Below are 22,179 nucleotides of genomic sequence, written 5' to 3'. Positions count from 1 at the left end.
GGATGTGACGAGAGGGAAACACAACTTTGAGCTGATTTCTGTGGCGGATAGAGAGAGAGAGAGAGAGAGAGCTGTGGTTAGGCTTTATTTGTGGACCGCGTTCGGGGACTGCGTAATCTTTCCACGCCGAGTCTCTTACGGCCAACTTGCCAACTCCGAGTCTAATCTCGCTACAGTTGTCCTATCGTATGCAAACGCCCTCGTTTTGGGATGCGATACTTATCTGGTTGTCCCAGCTGCGCGTGCAGAGTGGAGGCTGCCGTGAAAGAATTGCTGTCTCGCTGTCGACCCACGCGCACCTGTCTTGTCCATTGGCGTCATAGATAAGTGGGTTTGCACGTGGTCGCCTCCTCAGGATGTAGTGCCACTTTACATCTCAGTCAGGTATAGCTCAGTAGTGGGGAAGTGACCCCTTCGGGCATGAGGTATGCTTCCGACGCCCCTGCATTTGTCGCTAACGCGGCTGCTGGAATGTCCCCTGCTAAACGATAACGCGCTATGCTGGTGGCGTTACGATGGCACCCTGACGCAAGTTCTCGCTCGTCACCTTCGTGACAAGGCGAAGAGGGAACGGGGCGTGTCCGAGCTGAGTCGCTTGCTCGGACTCGTCTTACGGTCGGGCTGCTCGAGGACAGAAGGCTATACAGACAAAGAGTTGGGGGTGTAGATATTCTTTTCCCCCGTGCGGCATTCGAGGCAGGAAAATTATCGTCCAGATTTCCACAACGTGAACAATTCTCTTGTGCCTCAAGCGAACGAAGCAAGCGCAGATACCCAATCACCGAATTGGAAGCATCGTGATTTGAAAGCGGCCACGGAGAGATGCAGTGGAAAGCGAGAGCATCGAGGCAGGACGATCGGCGGATGACGTTGACAGAGCGTGAATGCGGCCAGTAGTGCTGCCGCGGGCATTCGATGTGTGACGAAGAAAGGCACGCCGAAAAACGAATGGTTTATGTTTCGTTTCGTCCGGGTGCCAACCGTTGTCGAGAATGATGTTACGAGCCTCGATTTTATTGTGCTACGAGGAGCGTGTAATATTGTGATGCCCGCGTCGAGGGCACGGCAGTCGCCTTGCGTTGGACGCAGATCGGCGCCAGCTCGCAGCTGCCGGGTCGGTAGCGCCGGACCCGTCGCCCCGCCGCGTGAAGTCGCGTCACGCGGGCGCCATCCATCACCCGAACTACAGTGGCTAGAATAGGGAAGTGTGACGACCGCCGAGCGGCTCGTATGGGAGGCGCTGAAGCCCACGGAGAGGGAACCGCATGGGGGCGCTCGCTCCCGCATTCACGTCATGCCCAGACAGCGCAGAACACGTCGCCTGTTTCGATAGCGTCGTGTGCGTGCAGTTTTCGTGTCAAGTGTACGTTTCGCCCGCTTTAGCATCTGTGCAGTCATGCCTAGAAGGCAGAGTCACTGTTTTGTGCCCGGCTGCACAACAGGCTACAAGTCGAGCAAGAAGAAACTGTCCTTGTTTGGTGCACCTAAAGACTCAAGTGCGCTCGCACAATGGCAGCGTGCTATTCCTCGCGCTGACAAAAACCTGGAAGAAAACTGTGCAGTGTGCGAGTTGCACTTCGACGAACGGTACGTGTCAAGGCACTTTGAGCATAAAGTGAACGGTGAGCTCGTCCGCATCGAGAGAAGTAGGCCTGTGCTGCTTCCAGGCGCAGTTCCTACTTTGTTCCCGAACCTACCGGCTTATTGTTCAAAGAGGCTGCCACCAGAGAGAAAGCGTCCAACAAGAAGTGAACAGAATGAGCCACCCAGGAAGAAACGTGCAAAGGGAGCTACCACACCTGTAAGTGCTGAGAGTACGACAGACAGTGTTGACTTCGAGAATGCATCGTGCGCGCCGTTTGACAACTTGACGTTACCGTCGTGTTCATGGAGAAAACACACGCTTAGTGCTTCGCCCCTAACTATTGCGTACAGTGTGTGTGAGTCCACTGAGGACAAGAGTATTCTGTTCGCCAAGAAGTTAGTTGTGTTCACCCAAGATGAGCATGGAGTGAAGCAAGAAGTGTTTTTGAAGGGGGTGCAGATACCGCACTGTGTGTCAGACGATCCTGAGTGTTTGTTAAGGAACGTAGATGTTCTCAGCGTGTGCGCGGGTGCAGGAACTCTTCAAGAATTTCCTTTCATCATTGGAAATAAGAAATTTTCAGTCTCAGGAACCGTAATCTCAAGCAAGAATTGCCAGGGAACCGCCAATGAAAGCAAGCCATGCATTTCATGCAAACATTTGAGGAAAGCTCTTCTCAATCAAAGATCTGCAAGGAAACAGCGCAACCAGAGTCAAGCTGCACGTGTTTCACTAAGAAGGCGGATGCAAGCGCAAGCTATCAGACGGCTGAAGGCTAGGCTTTCATTGTACGAAGAAACTATCCAGAAACTGAAGCAGCAGAGTGAGGAGCTCGAAGAAACCGTCCTCGAAGGCCAACTAAAAGCCCTCACACCCAAGCAACGGCTCGCCGTCATGCAGTGTTTTGAGGGTGCTCGACGGAAGTCACCGAAAGGTATGAAGTACAACCCGGATTGGCTACTAGAATGCATGATAATGAGGATGAAGAGCCCAAGGCTCTATGAGCACGTGAGACGGGAGGGCATACTGCTGCTGCCTAGTCGATCATGCCTCAAGGTTTACACACGCAAGTACAAGAGTGGGTTCGGCTTTAATTCTGCTGTCTTGGCAGGGATTGCCAAGAAAACAAAATCAATGGATGAATTCAAACGACACGGCGGACTCATAGTGGATGAAATGAAGTTGTCAGAATGCTTGAATGTTGGCACAGGAGGAAAGGTGGAAGGGCTTGTGGACTTGGGAGAGTTTACACCTGACTCCGAACGACACATGCCTTGTGATCATGGTTTGGTCATTATGTTTCAACCATTGACTGGTTCATGGCACCAAGTACTGGGTTGTTTTGCTTCCAGGGGAAATGTGAAGGCTGCACTGCTTTCGAAGATCTTAATGGAAGCCGTGCTGCTTACAGAGAAAGCAGGCCTCAAGGTGGATTTTATCACCTCTGACGGAGCCTCATGGAATAGATCTATGTGGCGCAAGTTTGGGATATTTGGGACCTCATCCTCGATAAAGTCTTCCGTGCCACATCCCGTCGAGATAGGGAGGCGCCTTTTTTTCATTTCCGATTTTCCACATTTGGTGAAATGTGTCAGGAATGGCTTTATTAAAGCTCCTTACAAAACACCAGATGGTGCTATTTACATGGAGCACATCAAGGCAGCGTACGATGAAGATAAATGCGCAGTAACATTGAAAGTGATGCCTAAAATCACGTTGTCGCACATTCGCCCCAACAACTTTGAAAAGATGAAAGTAAACTTCGCATTCCACCTGTTCAGTGCTGAAGTTCTCCGTGGGCTATTCTTCTACAAGAGCGAGATAGCTAAGCATTGGAGTGACCCGGCACCAACACAAGCATTTGTGCTCATGATGGTAAAATTAATTGAGGCCATGACAGCACGCATCCCATCAAAAGGGCTTAAAGTTGGTTCTCACCAGGAAAAGAACATTATCGATTTTCAAGAGTACCTAAACAAATGGGAAGCTTCCTTGGGCAATTCCAAGCTTGGATTCATTTCCGCAAGCACCGCTGAGGGACTGAGAGTCACTTTGGATGCTACTCTGGGCCTTCTAAAGTACCTCAATGAGAAACTTTGTTTCAAGTACGTCCTCACAAGCCGACTCAGCCAAGACTGTATAGAAAAGTTCTTTGGCATTATCCGTCAGTTTTCAGGATGCAACGACCACCCGACAGCTACCCAATTTTTAATCACAGTGAACTGCCTAAGCTTCTATGATCTGGTAAAGGCACCAAGCAGCGGGAACTGTGCAGGAGGCTCGCTTATCTCTCTGTTAGCCGATGGAAGTGAGGCCAAACAAGTGGATTCACTGCTTGACAAAGGCAAGCTCGAAGAAGCTTCTGAGGTGCTCAAGAAATCGAAGATCATTCCTGATCATGTGTATCCCGAAAAGACAAGCGATGCCCGACTTGTCTTTTACATAGCAGGGTATCTTGCCAGGAAGACTATAGTAAAAAGCGGCTGCAGCGACTGCTTTGGTGAGCTTCTCGTATCACCGCAGAAGGCGAACAGAGATCTCGCTGTACTTAGATTTTTGTGATAATGGCGGCCTACTTTATCCTTCGGAGAAGCTCTTCTCCTTTGTGGATGCCCTTGAGATTACCTTCACGACATGGTTCAGCTACAATGAACTACACCAAGACAGTCTGGATGAGCTGACCTCCTGCCTGCAGAAAAATTCTGTCGTCGTCGGCTGTGCACGCCATGGTATCGACCTTACGAACCAGATTATAAAGTTCATCACACGCCTTCACTTCTTCACGAAGTCCCTGAACAAGGAACGCGCATCATCTCGCGAGAAAAGAAAGCATCTGAAGCTCAGTCGTCTTACATGAGCATTCAGTCGAAAAGGGACTGCTTCGCGTCTGTGTTTCTATATTGTGAGTCGGAAACTTAGTCTTGTTATGACAATAAAAGTATTTGTGGCCCTCACTCTTTTGTTTAAGGCACTGCTTAAAATCCAGGTCGAACGGAAACGCCATTATCGTGAGTATGCGACTGCCCGTCGCTTGGATTTCGTTAGATGCATGCCGCATTCGCTAGCTTAAAAACTTCTACAGAAGATTTTGCCACATCCTTGCGCTGCACCATGTTATTTTAGACTGTGTAGCAACATGAACGCTAAATCGAATAAAGAGACGCAACTGGGCGCGGCCTAGGCAACGCGTCTGCTCCAAGCGCCTGACGTGTAAGCGGGTTACAGCGCCACCTGTCCCGTTCCCTGCGAAGCGTCACGGCGAAGCAGGCGCGCTCATCACACTTCTCCTATTCTAGCCACTGTACCCGAACTGCGCGGCAGGAATGCGCCCCTGCTGGAGCACGTGCGGCGAGCGCGCGTTTGCGGGCGGCGGCTCCGTTGCGTCCGCGCTGGCTTCGCCGAGGTGCGCGCAGGGGAGGCTTCTCGCCGATCGCTTAATCGCGGTTGCGGCCACTGGAATGCGCCGTCGCGCGGGCCCGTTTTTGCCCCGACGGCAACTGACCGGGCGCACACTTGAACGAACAGCGAGACGTTTCAGAAGATGCGGCCCGCGGGACGGAGCTAGATGTGAAACGACGAATACGTTCGCCTGAGAGAGAGAGAGAGAGAGTGTGTAAGAGGCATGTGGGCGTGAAGGCTCCTCAGCGAGTGCTGGAGGAGACTGGCGCGGATTTCGCCGAGCTTTGCTTTCGCCGACATAAATGGAGTCTCTAGAGGCGTTGCTGCTGGCAGGCGTAATGGTAGCATTTGACTGTTATTGCCTTGCGTCCCCGGCTATATAGCCGCAGCATGGGAGTCACCCTGTAACCCAGTCGATACATATCGTTCGCCTCGGGCTGTGCGGCACGGGGGCGTTCTTTGACCTGGTGAGGCGCCGGCGCACGTGACACGTGGCCTCGCCAATACGGTTGCGGATTCGAACGCCAGCAATCGCGCCGGCAACGTGGCGACGTGGGCGGAATTGAATACGCGTCGAAAATGGGGGTGCTTGTGAAATAACCGTGCCTCGTGTGATTGTTGTGGGTTCGGCTGCCACTGGCGGCTAGTTGTGTCAGCTTTCTCTCTGTCTCCTTATTTATGAGAAAGCATCGAATGGGCCCACTGAGCGATAAAGTCGGCGGCGTCCTCAGCTTGCGGAAGGGCACCTAAATTCCCGTTGGCTGCGACACCACGTCACCAGCGCGCCTCGACGGAGCGGATACGGCGACGCGTGCAGGTGCCCTTTCGTTCCTTGCGTTGTATTGGCGCGTTCGTTGTCCGCACCAGCTCTGGCCTGCCTTCTAACTGTGCCTCAATAAGGCCCAATCGAATGGCGCCAAGCGTCCGAACGTGCTCGCTGGCCCGGGAGGAGTTCATAACTCGAAGAACCGCTCGTACAAGATCGCTTAAATGTCCTCGGATTTTTTAGTTACTCTCAGAGCCGTGTAGGTTGCACAGAGAGGAATGGGGAAAATACTTGTACGTTCACAAAATATACGTCACATAAAGTGAGCGGTAATTAGAAACGTGACGGTTGTCGTAAACATGTACCTCCAAATGCTATATTTCGACATTAATGAGGTTCATCTTCCCCTATGAATTCGTTGGCCTAATTGTTCGTTAAGTTCATATAGTCCCAAATAACAGGTTCGTCTGGTCCCCTACACCATACCTACGTCGTGGAAGAAAAAAAGAAAACGGACGAGCCGTGAATACACCTGCCGCATAGCAAGCATCCGCCGTATGTGTACTCCGGCAGTGACTCGTCTATGGCGCATGGCCCGACACACCGCCTACAAGACGGACGTTGGCGTCACACACACATGCATGTGCCTCCGCACGTGTTCTTCCGACGGACATAGGCCCCGAGCGGGTGAACACTCCTTTGCCACATGCGTTCCCCTTCCGCGGAGTTCGCGAACGGGCCACGTGTGGCGCACGTGTATACACCTCTGCGGAAGTCGCTACGTTTCCTCTCGTCTGGCAGCGGATATTTGCGACGTTAAACCGCACGCCGGACTCCTACGATATTCGGGATGAACGAGGCAGCGCGATTGGCAGTTCTCTAGCGGATGACGCGAAAAAGATCTCTCGTCGTCACGCCTTGTATGAACCGTCTGCTCCTTGTCCCAAGCACCATCTCGCGGTGCTTGAAACTGGTGCCTGCTCAGATCTATGCCTATAGTTTACTCTGCGGCCTTTCCGTGCACCAGTGGGCTGGACGATTAACGTCTACGTTCGCTCGAACGCAGCCACCGAGGCCTGGTGTTACGACAGGGGCGGCGCGGCGATAATTGGTCGTTACGGGACAAGCACCCTTTACCGACCCCAAGCACCCTTTACCGACCCCCCCCCCCCCTTCCCCACCCCCGGTTTGCAAGTGCCGCTTCGGACGGTTTGCACGCATCAGGGTGGAGTGCCTTCACGCTTGTGAAACGCCTGTGGCCCGGTGGAATGCGCGCCGACTTCTCGGCCAACTGCTGCCGCGAAGGACGACGGCGCAAGTTGTGCTCAGCTGACTGTGAGTGGCTGTTAAAGGTCGGATGCGCATTGCGTGGCGAGCGACGATTCTACGGGTTGCTGTGTTCTGCTGCCGGTCGGTTCAACGCAGTACTGAACGCACGAGAACACACGGGCGCTTTGTGTATGTGCAGTTTATATGTGTCTGGCGTTGTCTTCGCGCCTATTATATATATATATATATATATATATATATATATATATATATATATATGACTTACTCGCCCAAATTTCCTCTCTTTGTAAGTTTTTGCAATATCTCGCAGGATAAGACGTTGGATCCCTGACCGCGGCAGCCGCATTAGGAGGGGGGGGGGGGAGCGAAATGCAACAGCGCTTACAGTCTTGTGAACGTTAAAGAACTACAGGTGACCAAAAAATAACCCGGTCTCCTCCGCTACGGCGTGCCTCGTATGGTATCGTCGTTTTGGCACGTACAAGCCCAGAATTGGACCCGCCGTGGTTGCTCAGTGGCTATGGTGTTGGGCTGCTGAGCACGAGGTCGCGGGATCGAATCCCGGCCACGGCGGCCGCATTTCGATGGGGGCGAAATGCGAAAACACCCGTGTGCTTAGATTTAGGTGCACGTTAAAGAACCCCAGGTGGTCAAAATTTCCGGAGTCCTCCACTACGGCGTGCCTCATAATCAGAAAGTGGTTTTGGCACGTAAAACCCCAAATATTATTATTATTATTAAGCCCAGAATTTAATTTTAACTCGATGAAACACCGTCAACCGAATCCTACGACGAAACCTTCAGCGTGGCTAGCGTCGGGGTTGCCTCGGAGGGAGGCGTGGATTTGCCTAAGTGCGCACCTATGGCCCGACATGCACAATGCGCGGGGCATGTCACCGGGGGCGTGCGGTATGTATGCGACGGAACGTGCGTCCATGGGAAAGGGAAAAAAAAAAGCAGCCGAGGACGTCTGAGCAGTTAGATGACGAAATTTGGAGGCTACGTCATTGTCCTTTTGCCTTACGCAGGGCAAACTGAAGATCACTGGGAGAGTGTGCTTCGTGCTGATAGCTGAAAAATGCTCGGCCAGCCCATATGCACCTGCGCTCTGGCGGTGGTGCGAGACCCATCTATACTTTTCCCGAGCACGTACGTGGACCCGGCGTTCGACAGATTGCGTTCCGTGCGGCCTCGGCTATCTAGCCACCATACCTCGGCTGCGAGTGGTGCACGTGCAGCGCTCAGGTAAACGCCCGAGTCGTGAACCATGCTCACCCCTCGCAACGGAACCCGTCATTGGCGGCGCTGTGCAGACGGCAACAGTGCCGTCTGTGCGGCGCTGTGTTCTGTGCAGACGGCAACAGCGCGGTGAGCTTCTTGTGGGCGCGCATATATAGGGATCCACGCTTTCTTGGTCGATGCGTTCGCTATAAGGGCCGCCTTATAATAAATAAATAAACCGGGCTGGCCACCTGCACTTTCGGCTGGGCTTGCGGGCATCGGCAGGCGGCGTTCGGTTCTCTCGCTTCGTCAGCGCCTCTCGTGTATACACGGGGACCGGTGCGGAGTGTGGGAAGAATTTCGCACAACGCGATTTTCTTTTGCAACGATTGTGCGGCCTCGTCTACAGTGTGCAAAGGCGCACCTTGAGACTGAGGATTCAAGCGCTGATCTTTTTGCAGGCCCACACGCGCACACACACGCACCCAGACAAAAATAATTACGCTGGAACTGTTCGTAAGACGAGGCGCCAGCCAATCGTGACGTTGGGCCTGTTATTTAGCGAAGGCGGCCAAATAATGGGGATAGAGAACTTGCGAATCGAAATGCTGTCTCGAATACACACACGATCCCTTGGCCACCTTAGTGAGTCGAGTATAATAGCAAATAGCTACTCAACTACGGGTGCGAGCTCTTCCTGCAGGCATGTAGCTTATGTCGACGCTAGTGTGAATGATGATCACGTCAACACGGCTATCGCTTGTCATATTGCCAGAAATCGCAACCTGCTCGTATGCTTGCACCCCTGCCTGGCCGTCCACACAGGCGGTGCTCTTGGCAATCCGAGACGCAATATCCATCCTCTGTCCGCTGCTTCCGCCGTCTAGTAGGCACATTGATATCTTCACCGATTCCTCAGCTGCTATCCGTTGTCTGCGGCGTGTTCTGAATTCCGACGTTTTGGCACAGGAGATTGGGGACACTGTTGAGAAATTACCTGTTGCAGTACCTCTACAATGGATACGTCGCAATGCGCATCCCACACAAGCCTTACTAGATGCAGTGAGCCATAACAAAACTTCTCGTCCACTTCACTTGGCCTTCACCTCTCCGGAGATGAGGCTCCTCACAGAAAAAAAAAAAAACATCTTCGGTGCGCCAAGCGAGCACTTCTCCCACCGTGTGGCACCGACCTCCCATGGCGGCCTAGCGCTCTCGGAAGAAGTCTTGCTACGAAGGTTACGCCTCCGTGTCGCCCTCACCGCTGCGGTTACCTGGTCGGCACAGTACCGTGCCTCCATCAGCGATTCCTGCCCCTTCTGTCCCGCTCCTGTCTGCGAGGTGGACACTGGGCACCTCCTCTGGACTTGCCCCTCTCTACATGCCCTCCGCCAGAAACACCTGCTTCAATGTGGACCACCCTCAGGTCGGCCGCCAGATGTAGACAGTTGGATCTTGGGGCCCCACCACCGGACATTGCTGGACTTCCTCCGAGAATCCGGCGTGATCTGCACAATTAAATATTTCTTTAGGCCAGAAAACGCGCTGCCGCAATAAAAAAAAAATGCTGTGTCAATGCGGCCCCTGATGCACGGCAGTATATATATACAGTGAAAGCTCGTTAATTCGAATTTATGGATAATTCGAACTGTACGATTTGGTCCGGCCAAGCTCCACAGAAGTCTATGTATAAAGAAGTCCGTTAATTCGAACACGAGAAGGTTCCCTCACGGATAATTCGAACTACGCTCGCCTGGCACACGGCCAGAGAAACGCGCCTACTGCCTACACACAAGGCTGTATTGCCTCCGAAACGGAGAGAACGGCGAGAGAAGGCAAAATCGGAAAAAAATCTAACCGACGCGGGGTCAGCCAGAAGGCAGCGGTGGCTGCCGCCTCTCGGTTCTACGTAACCTCCGAGACTTCTTGCCCGCTGCGAATCTCGGAGGCTTCGCAAATCTTGTACAGCTGCTAATGCTGTGCGGAGATGGCACGGCAAGCGCCAAAACACAGCGAATCAAGTACGTCGCAGCTGCGCTTGCAATCAAGAACCAACGAATCAGGGCCTTCGCCACCTTCAAATGTTCAGCGTCTTTGTCTCGGCAGTCTTCATCGGTTGTGCACCTCTGTTTTTAGCTTAGGAGGCATCGGCCGTCGCGATTCATTGTGATGGTGTTAAGCCTCGGCTAACGTTCGTTTCATTGGACATCGGTGGTGTGGCACAGTCGGACCCAGAGCTTCGACTCGAAGATGGCGTGTGCCGCGGGCACACGCCATCACTTTTTGACTCGCCAAATTTCTGACATGCCCTACTGCTTCCAAATCGCAGTGTACTGTTGCTCTCCTTCACTTTCGTTAGTTCAAACTTTCGTTAATTCGAACTGAAGCGGCTTCCCCTTGCGGTTCGAATTAACGAGCTTTTACTGTATATATATATATATATATATAATATTCGTCGCACTCCCTGCCTCCTCGGTCGAATATTCGATCTACCTGGCGCATGCGCTCATTATTTACTTCAGACCTCGTGCGTGGAGCATGCATAGTCTGTGTTTGAACTCGGAACAATGCATGTATGTGTCACGTTTCAGCTTGACTGATGCAGCGCCCCATTCTGGAGCCGCAAGTAACACGAAGTTGACCTCTACGCGTGAGGTAACGTGCGATTTAAAAAAAAAAAAAGAAGAAGAAAGAAATGCATCATCGAAAAGGCGGCGCTTGCGTACTTGCACGGAACACTGTGCTGCGACAGGTCAAACAAGTGACAGGCACGTGCTTTCTGCGGTTGCTTTGTGGCTATGGGGTTGCGCTGCTAAGCCCCAGGTCGCGGGTTCCAACCCGGCTACGACGGCTGCATTACCGTGGGACACGAAACGCAAAAAAAAAAGAAAGAAAGTGCTCGCATACTCATATTGAGGTGCACGATAAAGAAACCCAGGTGGTCAGAATTATCCGGGGCCCTTAGCTACGGCTTGCCTCATAGTCAGATCGCGATTACGGAGCGTAAAACCCCACATCTTTCCCTTTCCTTTTTTTTTCTCGGGTAAGCGCACAGCACCAAGTTTATTCTGGTCTCGACTGCCGCGCGAATGACTAAATCGTATACGCGCTCGTACAACTGTGAATGTCTGTCGTCTTTCTCTTTTCCAAAGCTGCGCACGCCTTTCGGGCGGCAGCGTGCGCCACTCTCACGCGCGCACCGGTTGGGAGCCGCCAGGCTGGCACTCGGACGCCTTGCGAAACGCGGCAAGGAGGTTCCTCCTCTGCGAGGCGCAGCCGTTGTGTAGTCGGCCAGCAGCCCAGACTCGAGCGGAGGGTGCCCCCCCCCCCCTCTCTCTCTCTCTCCGTCTCGACTTTGAGAGCGCCGCCGCAGTCGTGTCAACGAGTCTCGTCTGGTCCGCGCGAACGACCGCCCGCCGCGGTCTTGGCCACCTTTCCGCCGCCTGATATGTAGTACCGGTTCCTCGTCGTTCCCACTCCTCGACCGCGGGGCACCGCGCGTCCGTTAATTGTGCCCAACCGTTGCCGTCTCTCTCTCTCTCTATCTCTATCTCTCTCTCTTTATCTCTCTCTCTCATATTGCGATCGGTCGTCCGTCCGTCTCTTTCGTTGCCACGTCGCTGATGATGCCCGCGCCGCGCTTTGCTCGTTCGCGTCGTCTAGAAGTATATTGATTCTTCGCAGGCACGTACCCAGGATTTTTTGTTTCTTTCAGGGACGGGGGGGGGGAAGGTGCAATCCAGGCTAACTTTCCTATGCAAATTAGGGGGGGGGGGTATCTTTACTAGTATAAATGTGAATAATGTCCACCGTTCACCATAAAGACGCGTAAAGAAATGAAATGCTGTACCCCACAGCTACGCCTTGTTACGAACTCCAACCGGTGCCGCCAGTGTTACGAACTTCAACCGCTGCACCACGATAACGGCTTTGTGGTCCCGTAGCGCTCGTCACCCGTTTCGTGACAGAGCGTTGGTAGCGAAGACTCCGAGCCTGGCGTCGATGAGAATAACAAAAGGGACTTTATACATTATATACAGGTTATCATACAGGACATGAACGGATCGGCACTGGGGCCGAGAGCTCACACAAACGCGACTGTTCTCGCACGACGGCGTCCGGCGAAAACGCGTGACACATCTCACCCCAGTCGGGAGCGACCCTCTCTCCAGGTGGGGTCGGCGGATCCTGTTTTCGAGCGGCGTGTTGCTGCTTTTATAATCCCCGAGGCCCATTGTCACTCAAACGGCCCAATACAAAGTCAGCACACGACGGTCGTCCGAGGGGTCCAACCAGCGACCGCGCTGGCCACCCGGTTCAAAGTTCGCGCGCGCGGTGACCTCCAGGCAAGGGAGGTGCGGCGCCGGGCTGTCGGGCACACGCGGGCACGTCTAAACACGCTGCTTCGCCGAGGCTTCTCCTGCACGAAGGCGCAGCCTCTTGACTTGTGAAGGGAGAATTGTGGCGCTCGCAGGATAGATTCTGCATCTTGCAGATTCGGGATCCGGGCTTGTGGTAATGGCACAACAGCATCCCCGCCCTCAGATAAGGCGCCGGGAAGACGAGCTGCCTCCACGTGGCTCGGATGCCAGGCGCGCACGTTCGTCAGGCTCGTCCAAGTTCACGTCCATTGTCGGGACGCCAGGTAACTTCACGTGCCCAGGTCCGACTCGTCAGGACAGGAGCTCTGCTCACCACGTCGTCGCCAAGGCACCTTGACCAGCTCCGCTCGGGTCGTTCCTAAGACCTTGCTTCTCGCCACTGGTCCCGCTTGGTCGTTCTGCAGCTTGCAAAACCGACCGGCAAAAGGCAACACCCAACACGAACAAGTGCCCTCTGTCTCCCGTCAAACACCAGACAAGGCCATAATTCAAATCAACCTAACTAAATTGTTTTCCCCTTTTTTCTCCCGCTGCAACAAGAGGCAGGTGTACGATCTAGCACCCAAGGCTCAAACAATCAGTTTTCAAATCAACAACACACCAAAATAGAAACAATTATTAATCAGCAATAATAATTACAAATAGAATGGTCCCCTTGAAATCGCTTTGGACCGAAAACATACTTCTGAGGAAGCAAATGAGGTCATTCATTTTTCCCGGCGATATTTTCGCGGAATCTGAAGCTGCTTATATTTGCGACCCTGCTTATCCGTGTAGCGGCGGTACAATAAGCCAGGTTCCTTGCCAAATGAAACCCCCTTTTTTTCCACTCCCCGTTTGACGCTCTTCCTCAGATCGGCTAATGAACAATCTTCCTGTTGCTCGCGAATCAGACTTTTTCTTTCAACTGCAGCCTGCTCCTGCCGGCTGGCGGAAACTGGAGCGAGTGCGGAGCCCGCGTCGCCTAATTGCGGCGTCGAGTCTATATCGCGGCTAGCACTGCACGCGTCACTCCCACTCACTTCCAGGACCCGCTCGTCTATGCCAGCCTCCGAGCTCTGCCTCTCCCGTGACTGCTCGCCACTCAAGTTACCGTGATCGGTCCGTGTGCCGCACCGCCTTTCGCTCACCGACGCTAAGTCAAGTTCCCTCGACAGCGGGCGCGCTTTGGATCGCGTGGGGGCCATGTACGCCACGTCGGCAAAGAATGATTTGCCCTGATCCCTCAGCAGCTGCTCCGAGCTATTTGAGAAGAGGTAGGAAAATTGCTCCGGGAGGGCGGCTGACACAGCGGCTTCGGTGTTAAGTTTTCCAAACTCTCCTTCAATGATAACCGTTGCGATGGGTAAACAGACACTCTCCTTCTCGGCCACTTGCCGTATCCTAACGCACTCTCCCGTAAAATCACTCGAGGAGACGAAAGACGGGTGAACAACGTCCATAGTTGCTGCAGAGTGCCGCAGTGCTCTGCACTTCTTGCCGTTTACCTTAATTTCCTGCACATAGGGCTCCAATAGACGTATGTTTTTGTGAGTTTCCTGTATCGTTGCAAAAGCAATTCTCTCTGGGCAGCTTGCAGCGATGTGCCCTTGCTTTTTGCAATTGTAGCAGGTTAACGGTCTCCGTTTTTCAAAAGAACGCGTCATTTCGTTTCGCTGTTTCGGACCATCGTCATCATTCTGAGATGCATTCTGTCCATCCCTTACAGTTTCTTTGGGAAGGGACTCGTCGTCCCGAAACTCGCGACGCGTGATTTCCTTCCGTTCGTCGGGCTTCCCGTAAAACCCATCTCTTCTATCTGCTTTTTCTATGCGCACTGCCTTGCTGTGCAAGCTGCGGCGGGTGTAATACTCTTCCGCTAACTCTGCTGCCTTGTTTAGCTTAACCTCCTTTAGCCTATCTTGCAGCCAGAGCCGGACATCCTCATCAATGCAACGGTAGAACTGCTCCAACGCGATGCATTCGACAATTTTGTCGCGGTCGTCGTAAACCTCTTCGCCCTTCAGCCATTCCACCAGGTCGGCGTTTAGACGAAACGCGAAGTCAACATTCGACTCCTTACCCTTTTTTGCATACCGGAACCTCTGCCGGAAAGCTTCGGGCGACAATTTGTACTTCCGCAGCAGCGCTTCCTTCACATCACTGTAGCTCTCAAACGCCTCTTTCGATAAGCAAGTTATTACGTCTGATGCCTCCCCAGGAAGCAACGCTAACAGATTCTGTGCCCAAAGGGATCGCTCAATGCTATTCCGTTCGCACACGTGCTCAAATTTCACGAGGTATTTGGCCATATCCTCTCCGACGACAAAGGGTGGAAGTTGATCGCGTATTCTTGGAACATTAGAAGTGAGACTAGGCGCCGGCGAGTTATTTCGGATCTCCAACTCTTTCATTTTAAGCTCGTGCTCACGTCGCTCTCTCTCTCTCCTTTCCTCCTTTTCCTCCTCGCGACGTTGCTGTTCTCTCCTTTCCTCCTTTTCCTCCTCGCGACGTTGCTGTTCTCTCCTTTCCTGCTCGCAACGTTCCTTCTCCTCCCTTTCCCGACGTTCATTGATACCCGCCAAGGCCTCTGCGGCTTCCTCAGCCGTTACGTCCCCAGTCCTCATGACCTCAAGGATCGCATTCTTTCTTTTGGTTGAGCCCAACTCAATGCCCAACTCCTCACAAATTTCGAGAAGTTCCTTCACCTTGTACTTCTCCATCGTTCACACTGTCCTCCTGCTGTTTACCCTTTTTGAATATACCTGCCGTACGCTACTATAACACTACTAGTAAGACATATGCAAGTATTTCACACACTGCCCTGTTTACCCCCTCAGCATCCCCTGGTTTTCAAAACACTCTTACTAGGCTTGAAACACACAAGGTTAAACACAATGCAACACCAAGTCAATCCCTGAGCTACTATAACCTGTGTCAGAGAAAGTCTGGTGTTTGAGGTAAACTTCAGGCACTCACCGCGCCGAGGTAGCTGATGCCGGTCAATCCCGTAGCTGCCATCCAGTGTTACGAACTCCAACCGGTGCCGCCAGTGTTACGAACTTCAACCGCTGCACCACGATAACGGCTTTGTGGTCCCGTAGCGCTCGTCACCCGTTTCGTGACAGAGCGTTGGTAGCGAAGACTCCGAGCCTGGCGTCGATGAGAATAACAAAAGGGACTTTATACATTATATACAGGTTATCATACAGGACATGAACGGATCGGCACTGGGGCCGAGAGCTCACACAAACGCGACTGTTCTCGCACGACGGCGTCCGGCGAAAACGCGTGACACATCTCACCCCAGTCGGGAGCGACCCTCTCTCCAGGTGGGGTCGGCGGATCCTGTTTTCGAGCGGCGTGTTGCTGCTTTTATAATCCCCGAGGCCCATTGTCACTCAAACGGCCCAATACAAAGTCAGCACACGACGGTCGTCCGAGGGGTCCAACCAGCGACCGCGCTGGCCACCCGGTTCAAAGTTCGCGCGCGCGGTGACCTCCAGGCAAGGGAGGTGCGGCGCCGGGCTGTCGGGCACACGCGGGCACGTCTAAACACGCTGCTTCGCCGAGGCTTCTCCTGCACGAAGGCGCAGCCTCTTGACTTGTGAAGGGAGAATTGTGGCGCTCGCAGGATAGATTCTGCATCTTGCAGATTCGGGATCCGGGCTTGTGGTAATGGCACAACAGCCTGTAAGATACACCTCTCCACCGCATCAAATGGGCTCGTGCAGGAAAAAAGCGCAGGAAGAGCAATTCCAAAAACAAGTAAACCAGCGAAAGTGCAAAATAAAGATTTCTAGTAGCGTTTTTTTTAATTAGTTCTGGAAGACTTATAGAGAAATACATATTTGCGGAAGAAGAGTTATTTTTTATTATTATTCCTCGTTTACTGCTCTACCAGGTGCCAAAACCGACTCGTGTTCTTATTTAAGAAGTTGTGTAAGGATGCGTGGTCACCAGTCCCGTACAATCGCGTAGAGCGCAGGACGCTGCGGTTCTAGACGTACTGCGCCCACCGCGAGAGGTTAGAAAAACACCCACGTAACCACAGCGGAGAAGTGCCTATACGTCAGGCGCTTCGACTGATAACTGTAGAAGCGTCGTTCAACACATACGGAATCATTATTCAGTTCCGGTGGCGTTTTCTCTACTTTTTTTAAATAAAAAGATGTTGATCTCTATATGTTTTCACAAGCTATGGCTAAATTTGTTAATTTTGCTTCCCCCTTCCTATTTGGCTGTTGCCTCGGCTCCCTTCCTTAGTAGATCGCTTAACATGTGCACTCCTTGAGACTCTTGTTTTCAGTTGCCAATTTTGCTGTACAATTAGGGGAAACGAGAGGAGTTAACGGGTGACATTCATATTGCCCATGGGTTCAGCGGTTATTGCAGGGTCTGATGATGGACCTTGTCGCGTTATATTATTTTCCACTATATCTAACCCATATCGCGGGTATATGGTTTCGAGGTTCTGCCAGCGTCGTGGCCAGCCGTCACTCCAGGAAATAATGAGGCAAAAGGAAAAGGTAAACGCAACTGGCGTTTTCTCCGGCCACAACTCGTTCCGCGAGCCTACAGGCCAGCTTACTACGAACCGAATCCCTTTCCTGGTCCCTGGATCAGTCTAAACGAAGAAGGTTGACCTAACGAAGCAGCAGCGATGTGCGTGACCGTTCCAATAGATGGTGGCAACTGAACGCAGCTCGACTTAATCGCGCGGGCACCGAATCGATGAGAAAACTGGCCTTCACACCCAAGGAGATGCCGAAAACTACTGCCATCCAAAAGGAGAGAAAAAGGCAGCAAAATGCTAACCGCCGAATAGCTGTGAAGTCTCAAGATCGATTTGGCGGCGCTTTAGGCATGTGTGTGTGAGGAGTAGTGGCGTCGTTGAGGGAGGGGGGGTACCCCCCCCCCCCCCTGGGTACGTGCGTGATTCTTCGGAATGCCGAATACTACTGCGGGAACGGCGAGTGACGCTCGCGAGTTACGACCTCCGCTGAACGGAGCTGGGACCGTATTTTGTGACCTTCCATTTCGTTTTCTTGTCTTCCGCTGGCCGATCCCGGCGATAACGCCGGCACGCCGCAGAGGGCGAGAGAGAGAGAAAAAAAAAGGAAAATGTAACGGATCGTTGGAAAACACGGCCCCTACGCCTTTGAGTCTGAGATTACCGTTATTGAGGTGCCCCGCAACCGCTATCGCATTGCAGTTTAGTACGGCGCGCTCAGCTCGGACTTGCCGCGCATTGCTTACACCTGGCACCTGCACTCGACGTATGCGCTCACGTCTGAGAACTCTTCCCTGCGTGAGAACGACCCAGGGCACACGGAAATGCTGAGAAATCGATGGCGTCACATTGGCGTAAGTGGCGCTACGCTGTAGGGTTCGCTTCCCCCACTGGCCATCAGCCTTCTCGCACCACGTGAGTGCAGAGCCTTAAAAAAAGAAGAAAGAAGGCTGCTTCACAAATGGTGTAAACAGAGTGTCGATGTCTAACTGCCTTTTCGTTTTAGCATGAGTTCATATGTACCACATACGAAAATTATGCCGAAATCTGTGACGTCGCACACTGTTTCCCGCAAATGAATGAATGAATGAATGAATGAATGAATGAATGAATAAATAAATGCCGAATCGTTTCTGTATTCCGCCTATTGAATGAAACTAAAGCTTTAACACATTAGTTCAGCAGTCTAAATTGATTCTGTAGTTATTAATGCTCAGGGTCCATTTGATGTATGCAAATGAAGCTCTGTGGCCTTTCGTTGCTGAGCACGAGGTGGCGTGTTCGATATCCTGTGGCGGCGACCGTACTACGATGGTGCACTGTGTAAACTATAGTGCATACAATATCTTTATTTCTACATTTAGACATTCTATAGCGATGTCTGTTTCCTTATACTCTGTCAACAATCATACAAGGTCAGAGCTATAGTATAGGCTGCAGTATAAGTCTTCACCTGCACGTAATCTCTAGATTACAATATGATAACTGTTTCCCGCAAATGAATGAATGAATGAATGAATGAATAAATGCCGAATCGTTTCTGTATTCCGCCTATTGAATGAAACTAAAGCTTTAACACATTAGTTCAGCAGTCTAAATTGATTCTGTAGTTATTAATGCTCAGGGTCCATTTGATGTATGCAAATGAAGCTCTGTGGCCTTTCGTTGCTGAGCACGAGGTGGCGTGTTCGATATCCTGTGGCGGCGACCGTACTACGATGGTGCACTGTGTAAACTATAGTGCATACAATATCTTTATTTCTACATTTAGACATTCTATAGCGGATCGTTTCTGTATTCCGCCTATTGAATGAAACTAAAGCTTTAACACATTAGTTCAGCAGTCTAAATTGATTCTGTAGTTATTAATGCTCAGGGTCCATTTGATGTATGGACCCTGAGCTCGGATACTCGCGCTCCGCAATTCTGCCAACGAGGTGCCGACAGCAATTTTGCAAGGACCTGGATCGGACTGTATTGTACTTCCAAGTCGAGTTCGTGACCTCGAGATTAATTCGAGTATCCGCCAGGAATCTCAGCACAACTCGCAGAGTGCGACGAGAGCCCCCGTATCGTAATAATATAATATGCGGGATTAATATAATAATATAATAAATAAATAAATAAATAACGACGGCGAATAAGTGGGCATGTTTGCTTACTGTTACCTATTTGCAGGCTTTTGTCTTGCTTTCATTTGCAGCTATTTTGCACTTCGTCGAACGAACGATATCGTTTGGAAAGGGGGCAGATTGCAAAAACCGTGGTTTGGACGCACGGGAAAAGCGGCCCACGTGGTGAATATCAATCCAGAGAGCTTCCACTACTATGTCCCTCATAACAAACTGTGTAGTTTCGGGGCGTTAAACTCCACAATTTAGTTTCTTGTGCCCCTGCAGGTGTCGCTGCGGATGGGACGTTCACCCAGCGATCGGAATTATGTCGCGAGGACCCTGCAGACATCGCCGATTGTCTTTTTGTGCTGCATCGTTTCACCTCAGTCGAGTTTCGCTTGTCAGGCAGTGGGACAGTGCCGTACTTTGTCCTCCGTTGCTTTGTTACCCGCGGTTCGGCATACGCTGTTCTCAATGTGCGCACAGCGATGAGTGACGCGTCCGTATAGCCCGCTGTGCGGCCGGCCAACGGGCTCGATTGTTCGGCATAAGAGGAGAAAAGGGAGAGAGAGACGCGGCCGTGTCGCTTCTGTCGAAGGCCGGTTAAAATAAGCTCGGATCTACTCGCGCTCCGCAATTCTGCCAACGAGGTGCCGACGGCAATTGTACGAGGACCTGGATCGGACTGTATTGTATTTCCAAGTCGAGTTCGCGATCTCGAGATTCACTCGAGTATCCGCCAGGCATCTTAGCACAACTCGCAGAGTGCGACGAGAGCCCCCTCTTGGAAAGGTTGTAGCGTTCAGACAGAGCTATTAAGCTACTGTCGTCCGTGAGGGAAAACTTCGAGCCAATCCTAATGCTGGGCATATTATTAGCGAATGACAGGCAGAGGCAATGGAAGAGAGCACTCGCGAACTTTCGGAAACCTTTGTGAATTCGGCCCCGTGCATATGAGACGGCTGGCGCTCGGAAGCTGGGTAGCGTGAGGAGCGCTGTCCTTCGCAATCTCTCGGGATTTGGAGGAGGAAGGAAGGCGTTGCTTTTAATGGGTTTTTGTGCTGCACATCCAGCGATTGACTGACCTGGCAAAGACTCAATCCTGAACGAAGTGCATAAAAAAAGAAAGCAGTGAAAAGAAACACAACAATCTCAGCCATTGCGCCACACGCCGGGACTGGGTCATGAAGGCAGCACAAAAATTTACTTTTTTTTTTATTGTGCTTCGGAAGCGGCTTCCGTGTCTTGGCAGCGGATGCGAGCTCCGGCCGTCGTCTGTTCATACACTAACAGAAGTTAGCACGGAAATACTGAGAAAAAACACAAATAGAGAAAAGCACGAGCGCTTTTTGTGCATATCTGTTTCGTGCGAAGTGTTCATTGCTGTTGTATTCTTGTGCGTGTGCCAAGTTTCCCGAATCGGAGCGACGGGCCAGGTAAGCCCGACATTCGGTTCAGTCCGTTGGCGAGCGCGAGCCCCGGCGCCCTGTTTTATTCGCGTGTTTTACTTGCGTGGCCGCAGTGTGGCCGCTCGTCGGGGTCATCAGCCGGTCGCCGTCGTGACTGCCTCAATGCGAAGCAGCGCGGCGGGCCCGCTTGAAGTCGGCGCCGGCGACGACACCGGCGGGTGCGATTATTTCCGTCTCCGGATTGTCGCAGCCGCGCAGCGCCTTCCGCGGCGACCAGAATGCCGTCTGTCTCCCTCCCTCTTCGTCGGCTGCTTGCTCAAAGTGTCCCGGCACCACTTTGGCTGGTGAACGGTGTTCGTCTGCGTTCTTTCTCTTTCTTCTCCCCGATGCTGCCGTATATATATATATATATATATATATATATATATATATATATATATATATATATATATATATATATATATATATATATTTGTGTGGCTGGCACGCACACACACGCAGTCGGGGCTTTCCTAGTTTTAGGCCCGGGCACGATTGCCGCCCCCCCCCCTTTCTCCTCGCAGTGTACCGCGCCGCCGGATCAACCCCACCCTGCACCGTCTGGACGACGTCGATGCAGGTGTGGGCGCGCGCGCTCGGGTCGCGCGCCATATATGGACAAGCGCGCCGTCGCGTATCGCGTTGGCGAGTGTGTGTGTGTGTGCGTATTCCGAAATTCAAACGAAGCCGGGCCGGAATTTCCTCTCGCCTTCGCTCCCGCTCCTGGTGTCCCTCCGCGGCGACGAGAGGCACAAAAGAGAGACAAGGTCGCGGCTCACGTTTCACTTTCCTTGTTCTCTCGGCGCGTTGTGGCCGTGTTTGTCTTAATTTTGATGCGTCTCGGAAACCACGTGACACGCCGCCTACCCGAAGCCCTGGCGCGTGGGCACCGGGCCACGTCGGCACAGGCGTACGTACGCACTCGCGTCTCTCTCTCGACCTCGACAGGCGCGCGCGTGGGTTGATGAATGGGACGCGTGATGACGCGCCACCGGCCGACTTCTGCGCGGCGTGTGGTGTGCGGAGAAGCCCGTTTTCGGTCCCGGCCTCAGCAGACGCGTCGCCGTCGATCTGTGCGCGGAGCTCGTTTCGAGTGCGGGTGCCTTCGTGGACACATCTAACTGCGGACTGGTCACGTGTTTGCCGAAGGTATGGCGGGCACGCCGACTTTGCTATCTTTGCCGCGCGTTTGGCGCGTCCAACCAAGGGAGAGTTTTCTTGCCGTGCCACGTTTCTGTATCGGTCGACAGGGGTAACACGGTAAGCCTGTGCCGCGTAGTAGCTTCGTTTTACCGGAAGTACAAACTTGCCGTAAGGTAACACGCGTCATACCTAAAGGTTCTTATGTTTCGTCCGCAGGTCGCGGCTAGCCACCTAAGTATGCGCTCGTGTCGATACCCGATTACTTATTGTCCTTTGTGTATCGCGATGTTCTTCGTCGGCATGCAAGTATCAACTTGCCCAGCGTTCTCTACTTACCTT

General features: G+C 52.4%; 1 protein-coding gene across 5 annotated transcripts in view; it reads left to right on the top strand.

Annotated features, from left to right (window-relative positions):
• LOC135905157 (heat shock protein beta-6) overlaps nt 1–22,179 on the top strand; it is an 83,506-nt gene that overhangs the window by 5,458 nt on the left and 55,869 nt on the right. Inside the window, exon 1 of one of the 5 annotated variants that reach the window (XM_065436171.2) lies at nt 21,695–21,846. The exons of 3 other annotated variants lie outside the window; for them this stretch is intronic. The gene's annotated coding sequence lies outside the window, so the exon portion shown is untranslated. Of the gene's footprint in view, nt 1–21,694; nt 21,847–22,179 lie in introns of those variants that run through there. One more of the 5 variants, XM_065436173.2, reaches the window with a different exon arrangement.

Source organism: Dermacentor albipictus, chromosome 3, assembly GCF_038994185.2.
Source record: "Dermacentor albipictus isolate Rhodes 1998 colony chromosome 3, USDA_Dalb.pri_finalv2, whole genome shotgun sequence".
Taxonomy (NCBI): Eukaryota; Metazoa; Arthropoda; class Arachnida; order Ixodida; family Ixodidae; genus Dermacentor; species Dermacentor albipictus.
The sequence above is the reverse complement of the archived record's forward strand: the minus strand, read 5'-3'. Positions and strand labels throughout refer to the sequence as shown.